Source organism: Athene noctua, chromosome 2 (genome assembly GCF_965140245.1).
Source record: "Athene noctua chromosome 2, bAthNoc1.hap1.1, whole genome shotgun sequence".
NCBI lineage: Eukaryota > Metazoa > Chordata > Aves > Strigiformes > Strigidae > Athene > Athene noctua.
This window is the reverse complement of record NC_134038.1, coordinates 24467490-24488835: the sequence shown is the minus strand read 5'-3', so window position 1 is coordinate 24488835 and position 21346 is coordinate 24467490. Positions and strand designations below refer to the sequence as shown.

Sequence of the window (21346 nt, the reverse complement as noted above, 5' to 3'; positions counted from 1 at the left end):
TGGAAGAAGTTAATTGATCAATAAAACGGGTACGTGCAGCCTGTAAAAATACTTTTCACATACAATCTTTTGATATTCAAAACCAGGTTTTTCTGATTTTCTTCACTTGTGGGCTTTCAAATCCATTTAGACAAATCAAGTTCTTCTGTGAAGTGCTGATGAATAACAGAATTTAAATGTCAAGTCATTATGAAGCTTAAGCTCACAGATGAGAACATTTTAAGAGGCTTTCTTTTATTCAGCTACTACTAAGTACACCTAAGAGAAAAGGAAATTTTTTGTGACTACCAAAGTGCTCAGTAGCCATATAGTGTGAAGGAGATGGATCTTAATAATATAAATGGTAAACATGTATTCAAACTTTAGGATTCTTGATGTCACGTAGATCAAAGCTGAAAGAAATGCCAACTTCTAAGGAGCTCTTTCCCAGTAAACACATTTTCTGTGAAAATGTCATGCTCTGGATTGTGTCACTAAGTATGTGCAAACCACACTAATCATATATAGGCAGCAAAACTGGTGAACATATGTAATCAACATGATAAAAGTAATATATGATCCTTAGTAGAGTTGGCACTGTTGCCAGACATGAAAGTATGGTTGCAAATAATACCAAGTGAGAAAAGTCACAGAAATACAGATGAACAAGTGTCTTAGACTTCCCGTTGGTCTGTTTTTCAGATGTGGCAATATTTTTAACTACTTCATAGTGCTCTTCAATAGAAATTACAAACATCAAAATCTTTTCCCAGCAGTAAAACATTTACTGCCTAGAAAATGACAGCAAGTTTTACTTTTTGTCAAGACTAGGATTTTTAGGAGACCATGAAATATCTCCAGTTTCTCTTGTGATCATTTAGAAGTTGTAAGAGAGTCTTTTTCTTATATTTCCATGTGGAAATATTTAAATTAGTGGGTTTGCTTGTATGTTTAGTTATAGTAGGGGGTGGTGGTGGTGTTTTTTGGGGTTGGTTTTGGTTTTTTTTGGGGGGGGTGGGGGTGGGGGGGGTGTTTGGGTTTTTTTTTTTTAATGAGCATTGTATCTATTGTATTATGGACCTTTCCATGGAAGAAATCTTACAACCTGGCACCAGCAGTGGCTTTGGGTGTCAGGGCCTGATCCAACTCTCATTGTGCCCGGAGATAGATCTTTCCAACATTTGTCCAGGCTCTTCTTGCTTCTGCCCTCTCTGTCAAAGGAGGTTCCCAATATTATCCCTGCTTTGAGAGTTACAGAACCAAATGTAGGTTCCACTCTTCTCAGAGCAACCAGAAATTTAACAGAAAAATCCCCTATCATGAAGTGGGATCTGCAAGTTCCAGCTTCCATAAGATCATTTCTGTCACCTAAGGGAACTGTGCAATGTTCCTTCTATGCACATTACAAATCAGTGAGTAAGCAGCAGGAGGGATGAGATTTACATGTAAAATCAGTGAAGCTATGGCAGTTTACATTTTTGAGTCTGATATCTTTGCATCTGTGGCTTTACCTGAAATGCAGAAATTCCATGCTTTTCAAACCAGAAGTCACTTAATTGCTTAAAGGTTCTGAATGCCCCTTTGCATTATGGGTCTCTGGGTCTCACATACAGAAATGTTCTGGACTAGATTTGTGCAGCGTATATTTGATTTTAATATAATATTTTTATACAGTTATGATATGCTCCAGTCCTCCTTTAGAAATCAAGGCACCAATTGGGTAAAGTAGAAATAAGCACTGGGTCACAGACGTCTCTCATCTGACTGTTAACTGGTTTCTTTGTGACCAGTCTCACAATGTCATGCTTCCCGTGTCTTTTTCTGAGAAATGTCTGCCATTTTCAGTAATTTCCTCCAACTGCTTCAGTGACCATTCGTCTAATTTCTCAACAGCTGTCAAATGACTCTGTCTTATCTTTGTTTCTTTAATCATCTAATTATACTAGCTTTAGTGTTTTTAAAATACATCGGGTCATAGTGTCAAGTTACTCTGCAGAGTTTTATGAGACAATATTGAAGTCAGTAGTGGGTGGTCTTCGGTTTGGGAAGAGGGTTACTATTTTGATCTGTTTAAGCCAGCTTCAACAGTTTTGAGCAATATATGTATATATTTTGAAGTAAAAATATTAAGATTCCAGTTTGGAGTTGCAGAAGATGCATTTTCTAATTACATATTCTTGATCTAGAACATACTGTAGTTACAGAAGCATGGTTGAAGGTAGCTGTTCATTTTCTCACATGGCAATCACTGCTGCCAGACCAGTGGAGTTGTGAGTGCAGTTAATGTCACCATTTGTCAGTTTTTCTTTGGAAAATAAGTTAATACAAAGGTTTTTCTATTGTTAGAGCAGGACACACAGTTCCTATTCAAGAAAAAACAACAAACAGTGGGATATTTTTAACCCATAGGCTTGATGTTAGTATTTGTTTGTCCAAATATTAGATTTCTTAACTTATTTGCCCTTTTCAACCTGCCAACAGTAGATGGTATTAGATAGCAAAAATGTGTAGCTGTAGGTAATACAGAATACTTAAAAATCAAGTAGTTAAAATGAGCAAACCCACACAATGTGTAACTCATATTTTTGGTGAAAAATTTCTTAGTAAATATTAACAAAGCTAGTACAGTATCCAGCTTACAAGACTGTAAAAAAAAAAAAAAATAAAATAAAATTACAGCAGCCTGTTGATTAATGAATAATTAACTGAATAATTAGCTGCTACAGCATTATAATAATCCCAACATATCTTCTGTCTTTTTCCAACCTCTCTTCTCTAATTTGCTGCTGCTGCTTTTAGTAGAATAAAAGAAAATAAATCATTGTCTGACGCACTGTCTTTACACTGTTTCTTCTGTGGGGATACAAACTTAATTTGCAGTGTCACTTTGGTTTAAACAGTCTTCTGTTTAGGTCTGAACTATAACCACATGCAATTAATGTCACTTCTGTAGTATTTCATGAGAAGGAGGAATTTTTTCTTCTCATTTAGAAACTGTTGCTTCAGGAAAGGCTGAGAAAAATTTTCATGGCTAAAGAGACTGAATAGGATTTCCAAATACCCTTTGAATTTGTCCCATAAATTCATACATGAAAAACTGAATGTGCTCATACATCATTAACAGAATGCCAGTCCATGAAAGGTAAATCTCATGGCTGCAGGTCATACTAAATAAACTGGGCCACTTCTGGCCTGTAAGTTGAAGTGACTCCATCTGTGTCTTGGGAAAAATATCTTGCTTGCTTAACTTGGAGAGAGAACTAAAGGTTGGGCACAAATATTTTTTCAGGTGATTATTGGAAAGTGGAAAGAAATGTATTGACATGGTAACTCTAGTTTTCTTATACCATATAAAAATGAGTATAAAAATACCTATTTCCTCCAGTAGAAAATGGATCGATTTAGTTTAGACTATTAATACATGTATTAAACAAAGATGTATGTACTCTAACAGTAAATATAGGGCTCCTGAAAGAAGTACAGTAACACATTTTTAGCTGGTCACAATAAGAAACAATTTCTCCTTTTCTATTAATTTTTTTTTTCTACTAAATCCTAGAAGTTGGTTTGTTTGTTCTAATGATTTCTCATAAATGTCTGATCCTTGAACTCCAGCTAAGGTGTGTTTTTCTTCAACAAATACGCCCAATGTCATATATTCCCATCAAGAAACTGCCAGTTCTGTGCAGCAAAATTCATGTAGATACCAGAAGGCCTTGGGGTGGGTCCAGGGAGCAGAATAAAGGAGATTTTGCATAGAGATGCAAGTGAGACAGTTGCCTACCCTGGCTAAAGAGAGTGAAGAGCAGTTAATTAAAACTGTGGGAGTCAGTCAGAGTAAATGAACTTTCTGCTAAGCAGTGAAGAACCACATTTTTGTGGGTTTTAACTACCTGGTCATATTAAATTTGGGACTGGGTGCACTGCTGCTTGGAGATGACTCAGCAGGCTGCAGAAAAACAAGATTATATGGTCATTTCTTGGCTTGTGTGATCATCCTGTGTCTGTTAGAACTTTTGAAGTGGACAAATGAGAGGTCAAATACACTTGACAAAACAGAGAAAGGTCTAAAAGTTTTGGGGAGGAAGAGTGCTGAGATAAGGAAAGCATGTTAATGCTCCGATGGAGTGAAAGTCAGCCAGTTATTTCGTATCACATTGGAAGGAAGTTTTATAAATCCTGTAACTACGAGGGAAAACAAGCATCTTTTTGGAGGAATACAATTGCATTTCTCAGTCCAGGGCTCGCTCTTGATTGGTTCTCTGGTGTCTAGTAAGGCAAAAATTCCAACTGATTTTTTTTTTTCCTCAAGTTCTTCATAAAACTCTCTCATCTATGGATTCCTTGGTATCTAACAACAAAGGTGTGCTTCCACTATGGTGTTAGTGTAATGAAATTAATAACTGTATGCGAACTATATAGAAGCTTTTAGCAGTTGTGGTGTTTATAGCAATGCCTTGTTCACTTTGGAGGACATCAGTTCACATTTCTTAACAGTGAGCACTTCTCTCAAAACTTAAATGCATGTTTTTATGTGGAGAGTGCTAAAAACAGTTATGTGGCTAAATCTGTTACAAAAATCCAATTGAAGCATAGAATCATGGAATAATTTCAGTTGGAAGGTGCTCCTCTAGTTTGTCTAGTCCAGCCTCCTACTCAAAGCAATTTACATCAAGTTGCTGAAGCCTTTCTCCAGATGACAAACCTAGCAGATTACTTGGATCTGTTTGATAATCACTTGTCAAAAGAATAGACTTTTCTTGGATATAAAGCAACTCTGAGGGCACCAGGCCAGAAGATCCTTTTCTGTGTATGGAGACGGCTGCAGCATACAGAGTAGCATCTCCTGGGGTAGCTTGAAAAGCCACATTTCCTTCTTTGTGCATCTTCATATGTTTTCCCTTTGTAATTTCCTTAGTTGTTTCTCTTTTACTAAAAGTGGCTAATGTAGAATATCAGCATGAATAAATTAATATAATGCTTTAAAGAAGTGGAACTAATCAAATGTGTCTGTAGTCATCGTAACCAGTTTTCTGCCCAATTATCTCACAAACTGTGATAATTTTGTGATAATTCTGTGATAATTTTGTCACTTTTTAAAATTAAAATAATGTTTTCCTGTATATACAAACAGTGCTTAGTGCGATTAGGCTGAACATAGTTGGAATTTTAGAACACTTTTAGTCAGTGGAAACATGACATATAAAAGGACTGAATTGGGAAAAAAAAAGAGAGGGTGGTGGTGTTTGGGGTTTTATAACAATGAATAGCACTAGTTGTGCTAAGCTACCGGCAGAAGTGGACAATATCAATTGGAAAATGGATGAGAAAACTTCATCATATGATGCAGCAGTTCTGTTTCTCTGACAGAAAAATAAGAGGAAGTAGACACATGGCTCTGCTTAATAATATGAAGCAACACAGAGTTGAAATTAAGATGACATTTAGTTCTACTTCTGTACTGGGATAAGGGCCCTATTGTAACAAATAATGTGTAAATTGCCTCCTTGATTATACAGATAATTGCCAGTCATCTCCAACATGGTTGTTTTTAGCAAACTGACACGAAACATTAATTAATAGAATTTTAGGGAGTATCCATGAACAGATAGAGTAAAATAATTTTGACATAAAATATTGTTAAGACAACAATGAAGTGACTGAAAAAGAGCACAGATAATACAGGCCAGTTGGAGGCTATTGTGAAAAGGCCTTGCTTATAAAGTCCAGAATAAATACTACTAAACTCTGGAAGTTTAAGTGAACAGAATCACAAGCTTTCCTCAGCTTGGCCAATAAAGAATCTAATTGTTGTCCACGCTCTGGATTCATCATTTTTGAGATCCAAGGATTTCATTCATGTCATACATCAAAGCTTAATAGTCCAGGTCTGAATGTTCATGGTCATTTTCATGTGTAGATCTTTCATAGATCAAAGCATAAAGCTGTCCTTAGACTGTTTTCAATTTATGAATGTAAATGGAAATTCTTTAAACACCACCCACCCTCCCCCACCCCCCCAAAAAAATTACATGGGAAGTGTTTAATCATGAAAAGGTAGCTGTAAATTATTTTGTATTTTTTTATAAAACTTTTCAACTATACAGATCTTTTTTTTATTATAAATTTATCTAATCAACTTTTTTTATATTTGTAGTTTACTGTTTTCCACTGGTTTTTAACTCTGGAACATTTACAAATAGAAAAACAATGTTTCTTTTCTTAAAAAATATCTGCTATTTATCTTTATTTCAAGGAGCTTTATCTAGAATGGGCTTGTAATAATCATGTAATGCCCATAATTGGTTAACAAAAATCCTTCAGTTTAAAACAAGGAGTAATAAACAATTTTGTGTCTGTGCTGATAGTGCTGGAGTGAAGGGAAGGAAAGAATGATGGAAGGAGTTTATGCAAAAAGCACATACATAGCCAGCAGTCTGTGTGGAAATCTGTTTTTTTTCTTTAAAATGTGGTTTGGAAAATCACAATCAAAACTTTTCAACAGCACCCACATCTATAAGCATCTTCTCTACAGAAATACTTTTTGTTCAGTATGCAATTGCTGTGGGATGTGTTTATATTCAAAACCCATTAAATTATTGTTACAAAAAGCCTGGATTTTCTTTAACTGTTGAAGAGACAAAAGGATTTTCCTTTTCAAACAAATTAAGAGTTTAAAACAAAAAAATCTTTTTTTGCATAGAAGTGTAGTATTCAGATAACTGTTTCCCAGAATACTCACTTAATATGAATAATTTCCTTTTAAGAGCTGATTATTTTATAAAGATTCTAATAAAACTTATTCTCTGTTTTACTTTATTTTTTTGAGTACTTCATTGAAATTTATTTGGTAGGCAAACAAGGAATTGGCTAATGCTGACCTGAGTTTTTTTATGTTTTTTTGAATAAAGGCAACAAAGATAATCAGTGAAATAATGTATGCATATATACTTTTCATGGAAGTGTGAGCAGCTTATTAAAATGTGTGTAAGTACCATAGGGAATTAGAAAAAGTAAATGTTACAGTGCATCATAAAATCTCTATTGCAGTTTTTCTTTAATTGCAAAAGGTTTAAAACTGCAGAGGTAATGTTATGTAGGAAAAACACTTTTTAGGAAAAAAAGTCATGGAATTTCAAGGAGAGGTATTTATTTTAAGGCATAGAGTTTTGAAACAGCATTACACAACCAGCATTTTCAGTTCTTTTCTTCCTGTGCTAAGGCAAAAAAATTGTAACAGTGAATGTTTTAAACTTCTCCCTGTAATTTATTTTCTAGTCTTTCAGATTTCAATCCAGAATGTTTTTATTCCTCAGGATATGTCCTTTTTTATTTAACAAGATTCTCTCAACATTTAATTTGAATATGCAGTCTTTTTTATATATATTTAATAATCTTTACCATTATTAATTATTGAATTGGGTTAAATCAAAATTAAATTAAATAGCAAGTTCTTAATATTGTCCTTTGCTATTTTACTTGAACCTGTCCTTTTTTTAGGACTTAGGAAGGTTGTCTTTGTCTTCCATAAGAATCCCATACCTCTCTCTGGAACAGGACTTGGAAGGAAAGTCTTCTCCTGCTTTATATTTCTTTCCTATCTTTAGTAGAGAGGCAAAAAAAAAAGTCTACTTAGACCTTTAGCCCAGTAAAATATTCATATGTATGGATAGCATTACATGGAAACACCACTCCTAATTAACATTGGCATGTTTGAGGCTATTGCAGCAGTTATTAATTTAAAACCCTCAGTGGAAACTAATTGTAAAATAACAGCTGGAACTGCCCATTTAGTTTCAGATATGTAGCTTCTTAATTATCTAATACCAAAAGCTATTCAAAGCTAAATTTATATTTGGCATTCAATTTTTAAAATGTTTGGCTTTAGCTATCAATCTTATTATATGGAAATTTCTTTAATTGTGAGTTTTACTCGAATTTGCAATAATACATAATTAATTTGCCTAAACACATACATTTAAAATGTTTCCTTATAGTGTTATAGTGAAAATAAATTTCATAAGAAAAGCATTTCTGAAACTTTATTTTTGTATTTAATTTATCAGTTTAATCACTGTGTGCTCAGAAAGCATACCCACTTTATATTTTCTCTTTCATTTAGTAGCACTGAATTTTTTTTAATCTGATTCTTCGAATAATTTTAAATTTATTTGTGTGGTTCCTCATAGAAAGCAAATCGAAATATGCTTTACAGAAACATTCCTATCAAAGAACACTGCCGTTATTGTGTCATTTAAGCATCCATTTGTTGTTAATCAGGACAGCTCTTTTGGAAACCTTATTAAATATGTCAGGGAAAAAAATGTCAAGTACAAGTAAATGTCAGTGCACAAGTAAATTTCACTAAAGAACGAACTCAAAGGAATAACAAATTCATTGAAACAGAGCAAAGGTGAAATCTGTAAAACTCTTTTATTTTTTGAAGTATCCTAGTGACTCTCAAACAATGCATGTATTAAAAGATTTGAATATTAAAAATAACATATCTTCTCAATGATTTATTGTTACTTTCAATTTTGTTTTGAGACCTTAATATACATTCTATCTGCAAAATTTTTTCTTCCTTTCAGTTGGATGCACTGCTTCTGATTTGGCTGAGGTATTTGCACAAATCTATTCTTCATCCTAGTAGCATCCCAGCCCTCAGTGAGGAGGATGGGGGAGGAGGAGTGAAATTAATTTTATGGAGATTCATCGAGATGTGTTCACATGTGCCCAGTAGTCCTGCTCTAGAGGCAGGCAGAGATTTCAAAGAGCACCTTCATAGATTGCTCAAATTTCTTCCAAATTTGATCTGGAAAATCATGGGAACTTGCTCGCGTGTTTGGGAGGGACTCCAGTGGCGAGGCATGGTGAGGGCAACCACTCCAAGCTTGGTCACCTTGTGGAGGTGACTGTTCTTTAGCTGTGCAGGGCAACACAGTGGTCTTCCCTGGCCTCGTGTACCAGTTCCACATCAGTGCCTGGCTAGCTATGACTGGCTTGCACACACACTCAGTGGGCAGATATGATGATGATAACCGTGTGCTCCATGTTCAAGCCTTGTTTTAGCTGTTTGCCTCACTCTGTTTGCTTAGCAGTGAAGGAGTTGCAGTAAAGATCTCAGTCTTAGTGCTTACAGCAAATGCATTTAGTTTTTTTGGTAAAACTTTTGAGTTTACAGTGTGGTTATGATTGTTTCATTGCTCAGGTATAGTTCATTCTCACTGACACCTGTGTGTGATTTAGAACTGAATTGGGAATCTGTTTTCAGACTCCCTTTAAACTGCCCTGTGGGTTCAGGTCAGACAGTTTAGCTGTGAACTTGGGAGACAGGCATGCAAGAAACATCTCTTCAAAAAAGAAGTCTACAAAGTGTTCAATACCGTATTTTATATAATTTATTGTAGCATGTACTCTATTTCTTTAACTATTTAATCATGCCTTCATTTAACAGTTTAAGGTCAGAAGTAAATAGCAGTTGTAAAGTAAAACTTTCACAAGGGCATTGCTTTTTCTCTTGTGCCAGTGCTATACACTTTGTTCTATAAAAAGGTTTCTCAGCTGTGGGTGATCCTAACCTCCGTATATCTGCAAAGTCAAGGCTAGTTGTTAAAGTCAAAGATACACGACAGCCTGAACTCAGAGTTTCCTTGGTCTTCTGATATTTCTTGGTATCTCAAATACTGTTTTAACACAGTTAATTAGTATTTGTTCGGTGGTATATGATATGTGAAGTTCATACCACTTCAGTTTTGAAATCTGTCATGTGTTTATGGTGACTGAGTGGAGAAGAGATTAGGATTTCTTTTGTTTGTACTGGTTTGAGGTGCTGTTTAAAATAGGGGTTTTTTCCTTTTTTTTTTTTTAAATCAGTTCTGCTGTGATGAAGCCTATTAGAGTGAAATAAAATCAAACAAATCAAAAATTGTTTGAATTTTGGTTAGTTTAAATCCTTTTAAACTTATTATTATATTCCATTATCTTTTTATATACTGAAATGCTCAATATTTTGAACTACTTGCCTTGACATTTCCTAATCTTTAGATGATAAATACTTATGCATAGTGTATTCTTTATTTATACCTTAAGGTTATTATAGTTTGTGTCATCATCTTCCTAGGAAGAGTCATTTCTCCTTCTTTTTGTTTCATAACCATTTGCATATTTTACATGAACCCCTCAGAAATATCATGTCTCTGGTTCTTCTCAACCAGCACTGAAACAGACCTACACAGAGTTTGTGTAACTATTTGTTTCCCTTAACTCCAATAATGACCCTTCCTCCCATTTGAAAATTCTTCCCCAAATTAATTATTGATTTACTATGGTGGAGGAAAAATGTGTCAGATGTTTGAAGAGCTCTTTGAGTAGAGAAGTCTCTTACCCTCCCACTGAAGGGAGTGAAGTGCACACTAGCCATGCCCAGTGAGGGTGCTAAAGGAGTAAAGTGTGGCCCTGGGCTTCCTTGGGGCAGCCCAGAGTGGGATGGGTTTAATGTGGATTTTTAACATTACTTTAGCCATGGTCTTCTTTGAGCAATGAGTTTTGTGCCCACATAGGTTGCAAATCTAAACTTGAGCTGTTCTAAGATCTTCTTCTCTTTGCAGCTCCATGATGTTGCTGGTTGTACTTGTATAGTGAGCTGGCTGAGGGAGATGAAGGAGCTCAAAAAATTTTGGGGGCATCAGGCAATTTTTTTCAGTCAGGTCATTGCCCTGAACCTATTTACTGTATAGGCACATAGGGATTAGCCCTAGCAAAAAGAGATAGTATTGCAGCAGCCTGGGTTTGGACCAGCTTAATCTGCCATCATGCTTTGGGCTTTTGAAACACAGCACAGAATCTGACACTATGAACTAAGAATTTTAATAAAATTCTCAGATTCAGCATTAACATTATTAAACATACTGTAACGGTTTAAAAAGGTAAACAAAATCTGGCACAGAGACAAAGAAAAAAAGACATTAAATACCATTTTAAAATCCCAGGATACCTTTCACAGTTTACATACTCAGCAACTTGAATGCAATGAAAAATTTTTCAGATAAGCTGTAAAACTGGAAAATGAAAGGAAATCTGAAAGGTAAAGTTATGTTTTATATGAGTTGCGTTGTATGTTTTATGTTATAAAGCAACGTTATTGAAGTTTTTATTTTTTATATTTCTTTTCTTCTTTCAAGTTTACCTCCCTTTAATCTTTCCTTTTCTCTCAAGTAGCTTTATATTTTCCCTGTTATTGTACAATACTGGAGGGAACGAGAGGAGGTGTTTGGGTTTCTGTTAATGTGGGAGAAAATAATTAGTCCTTAGGAATTAATGCCATTTAAGAGTTGGAGTGGCCCCCCTATACATGTTACTTAAGTAACTTAAGTTCAGTTACTTTACACAAACTCATTATAGTTTCTTCCCAGGGTTTCCTTTGCCGATTCTTAAAATATACAATTGAATCCACATATCAAAGTTACTTTTCTGTCTTATATAATGAAAATTAACATCCAAAAAAAGTCTTGGCTGCGATAAATAATTTATTCTAAAATAATTCAGGAGAGGTTTTCAAAACCTTGTATTCTATAGAGTTTTCTTCTAAACTGTGAGTAAATATAATTTCCATCAGATTTGGTTTCAACAAATGTTTTGTTTGTTGCAAAGTATTTTCCAGTAATATATAAAGCAGACTTTTTTTCTTTGTAGTTTTTTTAATTATAACAGGATCTCAAGTTAAATATAATGCAAGTTGTGTGCTTCTGTTACTGGGAAAACCATATCCCATTTGTAATGAGACATTTGTTAACTTCTGTATACAGATTGCGGTTCATTCCATAAATATTTGTGGGTTCTCTGATGTCCCTCACAGGGTTTTATCTATGACAAATTCATACCACAGTTCTTAAACTACTTTTTGGATAGATTTCTTTCTTTTGCAAAACTGTTTGCCAGTCTTTTTTCCATTTAATGTTTTTAAGTATTCCTACTTTAGTTTTCAATTATTTAACAAAAAGGATTATCAGAAATATACAGAATGGTTACATGTTATTTGAGCATATTTCTCTATGGGATACTACTCAAAACTCCCACAACAAATTTAAATCCTTATTACTATTATCATGAGAAACTCAAATTGTACTGTTTGAGTATGGTTCCTCACGCTTACTGTTTTTCCAAGATAGTTTAGTGTTCAACCACCTTAAGTACAGTCAACTGTCATGCTTAATGTTTCTTACATTTAAGCTCGTACTATGCACACTGCTTTACCTCCCATTATTACTATTAAATTTGATTATGCTGCTGTAAAAAACAGATTAAAAACTATGTACAGTGGTTTTGTTGCATTTCAGAAGCTATTATTTTAAATTTTTTTTTTTGTCCTTAAAGGTACAGATCGATCGCTTTTTTTGTGTGTGTTTAGGACTGGTTCATATTCTTATGGGCTTTATTAGTTATAGGACACAAAGATAAATGTAGCATTCTTCAGCCTCTCAAAATATTTTTCATACCCTCTGAAGCTTTTCGTTGTTAGGGTTGGTTTTTTTTTCTGTGAGAAGGCAATGGCTAACACTGGTATGTTAATGACTAACACAAGTACATGTTGAGAGTAATAAAATACAGAGATAATATCAGGCATCTCCATTGAGTTCTGTGTCAATGATTGGCATAAATCACAGATGATCCATTTTTCTGGCATGATAGTGTGTGTTCTCCAGCAATAAAAAATAAACAGGTGTGGAGGTGGTACAAATAGAATGTGGGAGTATCTGTACATAGATATATCCTGTACTTGCAGGATAGGAAGAGAACAGATTTGAACTCTTCCTGATAATGATAACCAAAGTTATCTTTGTATGTGATAGTATTTCAAGAAACAGGAAGAATCTTGTTGGTTAGCAAATCCAGCTGCAAAGCAAATCTGAAATTTTTCTGTTTCTGAGTTTAAGGTTGTATGTGTATTTATGTGTGTATGTATTCAAGAAAAATTCAGAGGAATGCAATTCTCTGGTATGTGTTGGTTCAGACTCTTTTTTGATATACTGTTCTCCAGATAGCTTTCAGTGGTTGATTTTCCATGTTCTTGGCATAATAAAAAAATGCCTGATATATTATGTGCAAGTGTTGTAGAAGTTGTTTTCTAAAAATAATTTTTTAAATCTACATATTGTATTCTTCACACACTGCAGCTTATAAAAAAAATAAAAGTAACTGCATTTACTAAATTGGGCTCAAGTTAACTACAGATGATAGAATTTGCTGTTTCCCAAATGGGCAGTGTAGCGAACTGGGTGTGTGTTTGTATCTGTGCTTGCACTTGTGTAGTGTCCTTGCATATTCTTTTTAGCTCCAGGCAGAAAGTAAAACTTTCTGGTGGTTTTCTTCCTAACCACCACTATTTATATATTTTGGTTGCCTCATGGATTGATTGACCTACCTATCATTGGAATCTGTAGTCCTCATAGTGTTGTGAATACACACGGATATTTTGACCAGATGAGGATGACTTTTGCCTGATATTGCCCTGTAAGTGGAGCTTACTTAAAACCTGTGTTTAAAAGAAACCATCTCAACAAGCTTTGTGTACATACTGAATAGTAGGCTTTAACCGATTTAATGTGAAGGCTTTATATTTAATATTTACAAAAGCAATGGTATATTCTCTGGCTTCCTATGGAAGGATGTAGGTTTCTGAGAATATGTTGTCTCCTGCTGCCAGAAGTTACCTCGGCAACACTTTATAATGAATGAGAATCTGCCTGAGTTTGTGCTCTGCTTGATTTTGTTACATTCTTTACCTGTTCTTTCCAGTTCTCTTAAGATTTTTATGTATTTTGCACTTTTGTTCTAAAGATGAATTTTGAGGTCAACTCCTAATAGGTTTTGTCTGGCTTAGTTTTCATCTTTTAAAGCATATTCTAAACATGTTAAAAAACCTTTACATAAGTAAACCTTTAAAGTGGTGTGTCTGTACTCATGTAAAAATTTGCTTTCAAAAAGTTCAATATATTGGTATCACAGTTTAAGATTTAGAGGTAGTATGCTTTTAAAACAAAAGCTACCAATTTATTTTTTCATCATAGAAGAAACAGAAAGCTACAGTCACTTCAATCTGAAATAATTATTTGTAAATTTAAGTTGCAGTAATTGTATTTAATAACATGAAGGAATTAGTGGGTTTACAATTAACTGTAAGAATGGGACTCAAAATGTGTGGTTTATAGTTGTAGTTTTGTTACAGATTTTAAGGCAAGAATCTATGTATCAATTTCATTTGTAAACTGACCTTTCATGCAGATCTTTACCACATCATCTGATGTTTCGCTAAATTAATTAAAGATGCTTGGAAAAAAATTAGTCCTTTCAGTGATGTGCAAAATACTTCTCAATAGCTTTAGTCTCTTGTTTCTTTTAGAAAACCTTTGTAGATTTCTCTGTGGAAGTTTGCACCCTTTGTCAAAGTTTTTAGCTCTTGAAAACTTTCTCTAATGATTGTAAGTCAAGGAGAATGTGCTTGATGTCTAGGTGTGATTCCGTGAGTCATACTTTGTGAAAGAATAGAAACAATATAGTGAAGAGGAGATGAGGTCTCTAGTAATAACATACCTAAAAGCTTTACGTTAAATCTCTAAAAAAAATGGTGAAATATTGTCAACGGCTGTATCATAATCTCCACAATCAAAATAAGCTGTAGTGGAGCACTTCCTCTGCTTCAGTCCTCCTGCAAAGGCAGAACTAACTGGAAAATGCTGCCGGGGAAGTGGTTTGTGCAGAAGGATAGTTTACTTTCATAATGGAAGAGATGGATGTTCAAAAGCTTTTTCTGAGAGGGGAAAAAACCCTATAACATCTTAGGAAATCTGGAAGGTTTGGGGACTATGCTTTATCTGTTTCTCAAGCAGTTGTCGAGAAACCTATAAAAATCCAATAAGGAATAATGAAGACAAGACAGGTTGAGGGCACTCTGTACTTCATGATGCTCAGGAAGAATTCTCTAAGCAAAGAAAGAAGAAAACTTACCAGATAAATTGCATTTTGTCCTGTCTTTTGATAATGCCACCTTGATTGTTCAAGTCCTAATATTTTCTAAAAAGAAGACAGGAGAAACATCAGTTTGAACAATTGCCTTTCAGCTCTTCATTCCTTCAAGAGTTAAAATGAGTATGCTTGCCTTTACACTAATCATTTTCTGTATAACTGAGGTCTGGCCTGTTGGTTAGCTTCTGTTTGTGTAGCAAGAGTTAATACCCACAGGCCTGTGAACTCAAAGCTGTCATTCTCTCAGGAAACTAAGAGTGGTAGAACCTTGATATTTTGTGAGCACTGATGATGTTACACTGATCTCTCTGAACTTAGGGCTTACTCATTATATAGGACATAGGTGAAGAAAAGTAAAATTGAATTTAAATCACAAAGAAAAAAGTCCAGATTCACAGGTACAAATATTCAAGATGCATTTTCATGAAAATTAATTTTAGGGAGGTATAATATCTTTTAAAAACTGGGAGGAGTGGGAGTACCCTAAATTCCTTGCCTGAAAATATAATACAGCAGATGCAATTATGCAGATGTGTGTCACGTCTGAAGAGGAGACTGTGGCAATTATCAAAGGAAATTGACATTCACATATGCATCAATATCTTGAGAAACCAGTTGATATGCAATGTAAATTAGGAGGAAAGTGGGAAAAGAATGAATATCTAAAAATACTCTTTTCATCATGAAAAAAAATCAACATTAGGGCAAATCTGGATTTCTCAGGTAGGCCAATTGTGTTTTCAACAGGAAATTTAAAAGCTTCTCAACTGGGTAATTGAACTCACTTGTTTTTTGCAATGTTTAGGTGATTTTTACTTCCTTTTCTAAAGTTGTCTTGACATCTCTTAATTTTCCATCTTCACTGCAAAAGTATCAGTTCAACAGTCTGAGTTTGACCCTATGTTCAGGATTAAAGGGCCATCTTTCCATAAAGATTGTCTTGGTACTTTCCTGAGGCAACTTGAATATTACTTTTGATACTGGTAAATCGAAATAAATCTAAATATTAGGATCATACAATATGTATTTGTGGTGGTTTAGGCCCTGCCGGGACCAGAGACCGCATTGCCGTTGCCCCTCCCCCACCCCCAGCCAGTCAGGCTGGCAGTGAGGCACAAACCCCAGGTTAAAATAAGAGGAAATTTAATACAACAGTGTGATAAACAATCTGAACAACAACAGTAGCAATGATAGCAACAATAAACAGCAATAACAGTAAACAAGACAAAAGATATACAGAGGAATACCGCAATGGTTACAGACAGCTCGCTCACGTGCTCCCTTCCACCAGAGCCACAAAGGAAAAGTTCCTGTGCTCCCGCACCCGGACCTGACATCAACATGGTATGAATAACCCGGCTGGAGATCCCTTCCCCCTCTCTGCTGGGGGAAAACTTAACCTTATCCTAGCTGAATCAGGACAGTATTTCACTTCAGAAATGGAGAAGCCAGAACCTATCAACAGACTAGCAGTGGCTAACTGGCTACAGTTCCGTAACAAATGTATTTAGAAGTAAACTCCTCTTCAATATATCTTGTTAGGCATACTGAATTTGGAAGTGCCGTTAACAGTAGTTTAATGAACTTTTAAGGAAAACAAAATACTGGTTTTAACATGAAAGGTAATACATTTCATAATGAAAACTGAGTGAACTTTCTACCAGGACAGTTTCTTAGTGATATTTAATGGAAAAAGCAGTGTAAGGTCTTCTCAGAAGAACAACTAAAGGAGTTGATTTTTAAGACTTTGTTATTGACATATTTTACACTATCATATATAGTATTTTAAAAATAGTTCCAGCTTGCCATTATGAATACTATTCTGCAAAAAGAAAAAGAAAATGCAAGTGGTGTCTTGAGAAATTAATTGAATCAGTCCCAAAGATAAATGTGATTTGACTTGCAAATTTAAATATTAATGGTTTAGAGTAGTTTCTTGTATTATCTGTGCTATAGAAATCATCTGTTACAATATACATGTGCTGCGAATATGAATTCATACACATTTTAATATAAAGGAAAAGCTGATATTTATTTCTAACATTCTATACTACTTCGTGTAGAATCTGATTGATGTCCAGGTATGAGTTCGATATACTGACTCAACAGTGAGAAGAAATCCTGTCCCATGTCAGCTTATCAAACACACTGTGGACAGTATGTCCTCTAGCTTGTACCATCATACCAGGTTGTACTGCACCATTTAAAGAAATTCTATGCATCAGATATGAAGACTCTGTTCAGTGAAACTCAACCTCAGTATTTCCAGGTGAGTTTACAGAACATCTGAAAAGACTGAGGTATTGTGCCACTAAACTAGGTGAATCAATGAAAACAGAGTAAAATACAGGTGAAAGCAGTGGGAAAATCACAAGATTATTTACTTTAGCTATGTGGTAAATCAAATACACATGAAATTATTGAAAAATCAAAAATAAAAATCCTATTACTGCCAAACAGCATTATGTTTTGAGATAAAATTATTTCTACCATGAAACAAAAACATAAAAGTCTTTGGGTTATACTGTATTTTGGCTTTTTTGCTAACCCTCATCCCAGACTTCCACTCCACCCACTTAGTGTTCAAGCTCTGTCCTCACTTGACTATTTAGAGAAACTCTATTCCACTTGTTTTTTCTAGAAACATTTGGCATCCAAAAATATCATACAGACCTTCCCTTAGAATTGTGCATACTTATCATTTATACAGTCTGTCAACTGTATATTTATACTATGCTCCCTGAATTTTCGTGAATTCTTCAAAACTACAACGAGATTCCTCAAACTGTCTAAACATTAAACAGTATAAAAATGAAAAACTGATCTTTAAAAGTTCAGGCTTGTTCATGCTGTTATTTTTACTGAGGAATTTAAACAATAAAATTACAAAATAATTAAACAGATGACATCTAAATGCACAGCTGCAAACTGCAGCTTTGTTTCATTTTACGCCTTTTTTTTTGAGAGACTGAAATTACTTTATAGTTTACCATACCATACCTTATTGCCATGGGATCATTCATACTGTGTTCCAGATACAACTCTAGAAGACAACTGCACTGCAGAAGTTCTTCAGCTTCTTTGCACGCAATTACTGTACCAGAGTCCTTGCAACAAGGGGCTACTTTTAAATGTCTGGTCACCTCACAGGATATGTAGAGCATTTCCTGCCCGTAGGACTAGAGGAAGGAAACATAGGGCCAAAATGTTTGATGTGTGATCCACTGTAATTCCTTTCATGTAGCTTTTATATGATCAATGCACTGCTACCAATCCTGACCTTGGTGTGGTCCACTTCACTAAAATCTGACCTTCCTAAATGGTTAGCAAATGGAATTATAGTAGCACCCACCTGGCACCACCACTGTAATTAGTGAACATGAGGGGGTGTTGTTATTTTTTCCTCTGAATTTGTACCTCCTGGGTTTCAAAACAAAACTATTTCAGTCGTTACATAAATAGTATCTTGGTAAAAAAATGCAGTAGTTAATTTTTATGCATGCTTTTATGTATTCGCGTTCTTATAGCATTGTATATCAGATGATCTCAAAAATGTTTTCTTTGTAATTAATTATATTCACAACATCATTTTGGCATTATGCCCACATGTATGACTAAACTGTTGAAGAGGTTAATGTTGTTGCTTAGAGTCATATAGTAAGTGAGTTTAGAGAGAATAGAAATGAAATCTGCCTCTCCTGTTTTCTTTTTGATTATTGCTATTATTATTTTCCATAGAAGAGTTATTGCTGCATAACTGGGAAAGTCTAGAAGCAGAGAGAAGGGATAAGTCTGTGTTTCTATCTGTCCCATCTACATTTGTTTCAAATGTGACTCTTTAATACCTGGCTTGGACATATTTAAGAGAAACAGTTATAGGTAGTGTGATGGCTTTGCTGAAGATACTGAATACCTTCTCTTAGCGTCATTCTGTTTGCCAGGAATTGAGATCATCGTAGTAGTAGATTCTGTGCTGAACTTAAAGTGTCTAGAAGCTCAGAGTGTATTGAAATAGTGGTACATCAAGCTCTGTTTCAAGGCTAATTTTCTAAACATGTATCTAACATGTATTCCAGACTGTGACACCGAGGAGAATTGAAGACATGTAATGGCACTCAACTAAATCTTAGTACTCTTTTAATTGATGATCTGTTCTGGATGATCAGAACGTAGATGATTCGTTCTGTACATCCAATTGTCTTGTAGGTTTTTTCCACCAGCCACTTTAACATTCATGTTTTGAATGTGTCTTAGCACACACTAATCCATAGCTGAATCATCTTTTTTTTAATGACTTGCAAGTACCAAGTTCCATAATTTCTCCAATATGCTTATCCTTGTGTTACTTAAAGATCTTCGTAGCTACTTGGTTACTCATACTCTTTAGCTTTACTTACACTTATACCAGTACTTTTCTTTGCCATGATAGTCGTCTGTAGGTATGCATAACAAAAAAGGGAACCAGTGCCCAAGAGACACAAGTCAGACATTTATCCAACATTAGTTTAAAATAGAGGAAAATTTCCTGTTATACTTGTACTTTTGTTTCACTCTATCAATTGTTTGAAGCAGTCCAGCACAATCAGAAGAAATTTTTCTATATGTTTCAGTCACTGCTTATCTTTTTTTTCAACCTACTAATTACATAAATAATCTACCTCTAAGTTGATTCATGTCTATTCACAAAAGCTATAAATCATTATATGCTTGCAAATCATTATGAAGTTAGCAGTATGACAGTTGATGACTACAGACCATATTCAGTTAAAATTCAGTGAATAACTTCTTCCTTTACATTAGTGATGTAATGTATTTTTCCACTATGTAAATGTTTAGAAGTGGTCAATCATTTTTATTTTGATCATGGAGCTAGCACTGATGTTTCTTTTTATAAGGGTCTTCCACATCTGAAGATGAACCCAGGTACCGTAACCACTTTGACTTACAGGACACCCACTGTGTAGTGTCTTCTGTAGATAATGCTGATGTGTCTGGCTGTACAGAACACAACACAAGAGCTAATCAGGGGCAGTGTAGTTTTCATTGCTAAACAGATTCCTGTGAAGATTAAATAAATGTTAAATTGAAAAGTGATGTGAGTATTAGACATGTAAACAAAATAGTATCGCTTGCTAATCAGTAAAGCATTAAACAAAGGAGCCTTACTGTACTCAGTTTATGTTTGTATTTAATAAAAATTTGCTGGTATCCAGTCCAGAGTATGCTGTCACCAAGTCTGGAGGTGAGGCGTAGTTGAGTTGTTCTGAGGCTGAGCTGGAGAGGGGAGAAAGATCAGCTGCCAGCAAAGCCAGTCATATGTGACAAAGTTCCTGGGGAAAAGAGGCAGAAACAGTGGGAATTGGAGTTTACTGCTGACAGCATTTGAGAGCCTGCTCTACTGACACAGACTAAAACAAACCATTTCCAATATCCTGGCAGTCATAAAACGCTGTGTTTGTTAAACCACAAATAAATCTCCCTAAGGACAGGTGGCAGGGCCTTCCTTTCTCACCTAAGGATGTCTCCTCCTTGCTTGTTGCAATAATAGAATTTTACCAGATGCTTTTCTTTAATTTCAGCATTAGTGCCCTGATACCATCTTTCTTCTCCCTCCTGTCCATTCCTGTGCTCTACTTCTTTTTCTCTTTACCTTCTTGTTATTCTTTCTGTCTTCCTCACAAATACATGTTTTTAATCTCTAAATTTAGGCAGATCGAAGTCTTTCATCATGAACTGTCATGCTACAGGATTTCTTTTATTGCTGTTCTAAGATCATGTCTATGTATGTTCTGTGATGTTGGGGAAGTTCTGTTTCTCTCTCGATCATGTCTATGTATGTTCTGTGATGTTGGGGAAGTTCTGTTTCTCCCAGTGGCTCAAGTGATTGATAGATAGATAGATAGATAGATAGATAGATAGATAGATAGATAGAGTCTGTAACTTAAGAAAAAAAAGTTTCCTCTCTTTGGAAAGCCAATTCCTGTCTTGTGTTTTACTGATAGAAGCTTAGCATTTTCAAAGGCCAGTATTCATATCATTGATGTTCTAGGTTTACCATATTTTCATTCTGTGCCCTTTTTAACATCTGTAGCATCTCACTCTAAATGGAGCTGTTGTCCATTGCTTCCCTCAGAAACAGTTGTTTCAGTTTCCCCTGTTTGGTATAACACATTTGATAGCTTTGTCGACGAGAATAAGTTAGGAAACTTTATTGGATGGAATTGGGAAAAAAGCAGTTAGGATCATTAGGTCAGTGATAAATATTGCTGTGATTTCTACACTAGATCAGTCACATCTCATTCATAGGTGATGAGCTTTCAGACAACATTTGGGCTGGGGATTC

The 21346-nt window shown here is 34.9% G+C and overlaps 1 protein-coding gene across 2 annotated transcripts in view; it reads left to right on the top strand.

Moving 5' to 3' along the window:
- VPS13B (vacuolar protein sorting 13 homolog B) overlaps positions 1 to 21346 on the top strand; it is a 482028-nt gene that overhangs the window by 287948 nt on the left and 172734 nt on the right. The window lies entirely within an intron of this gene.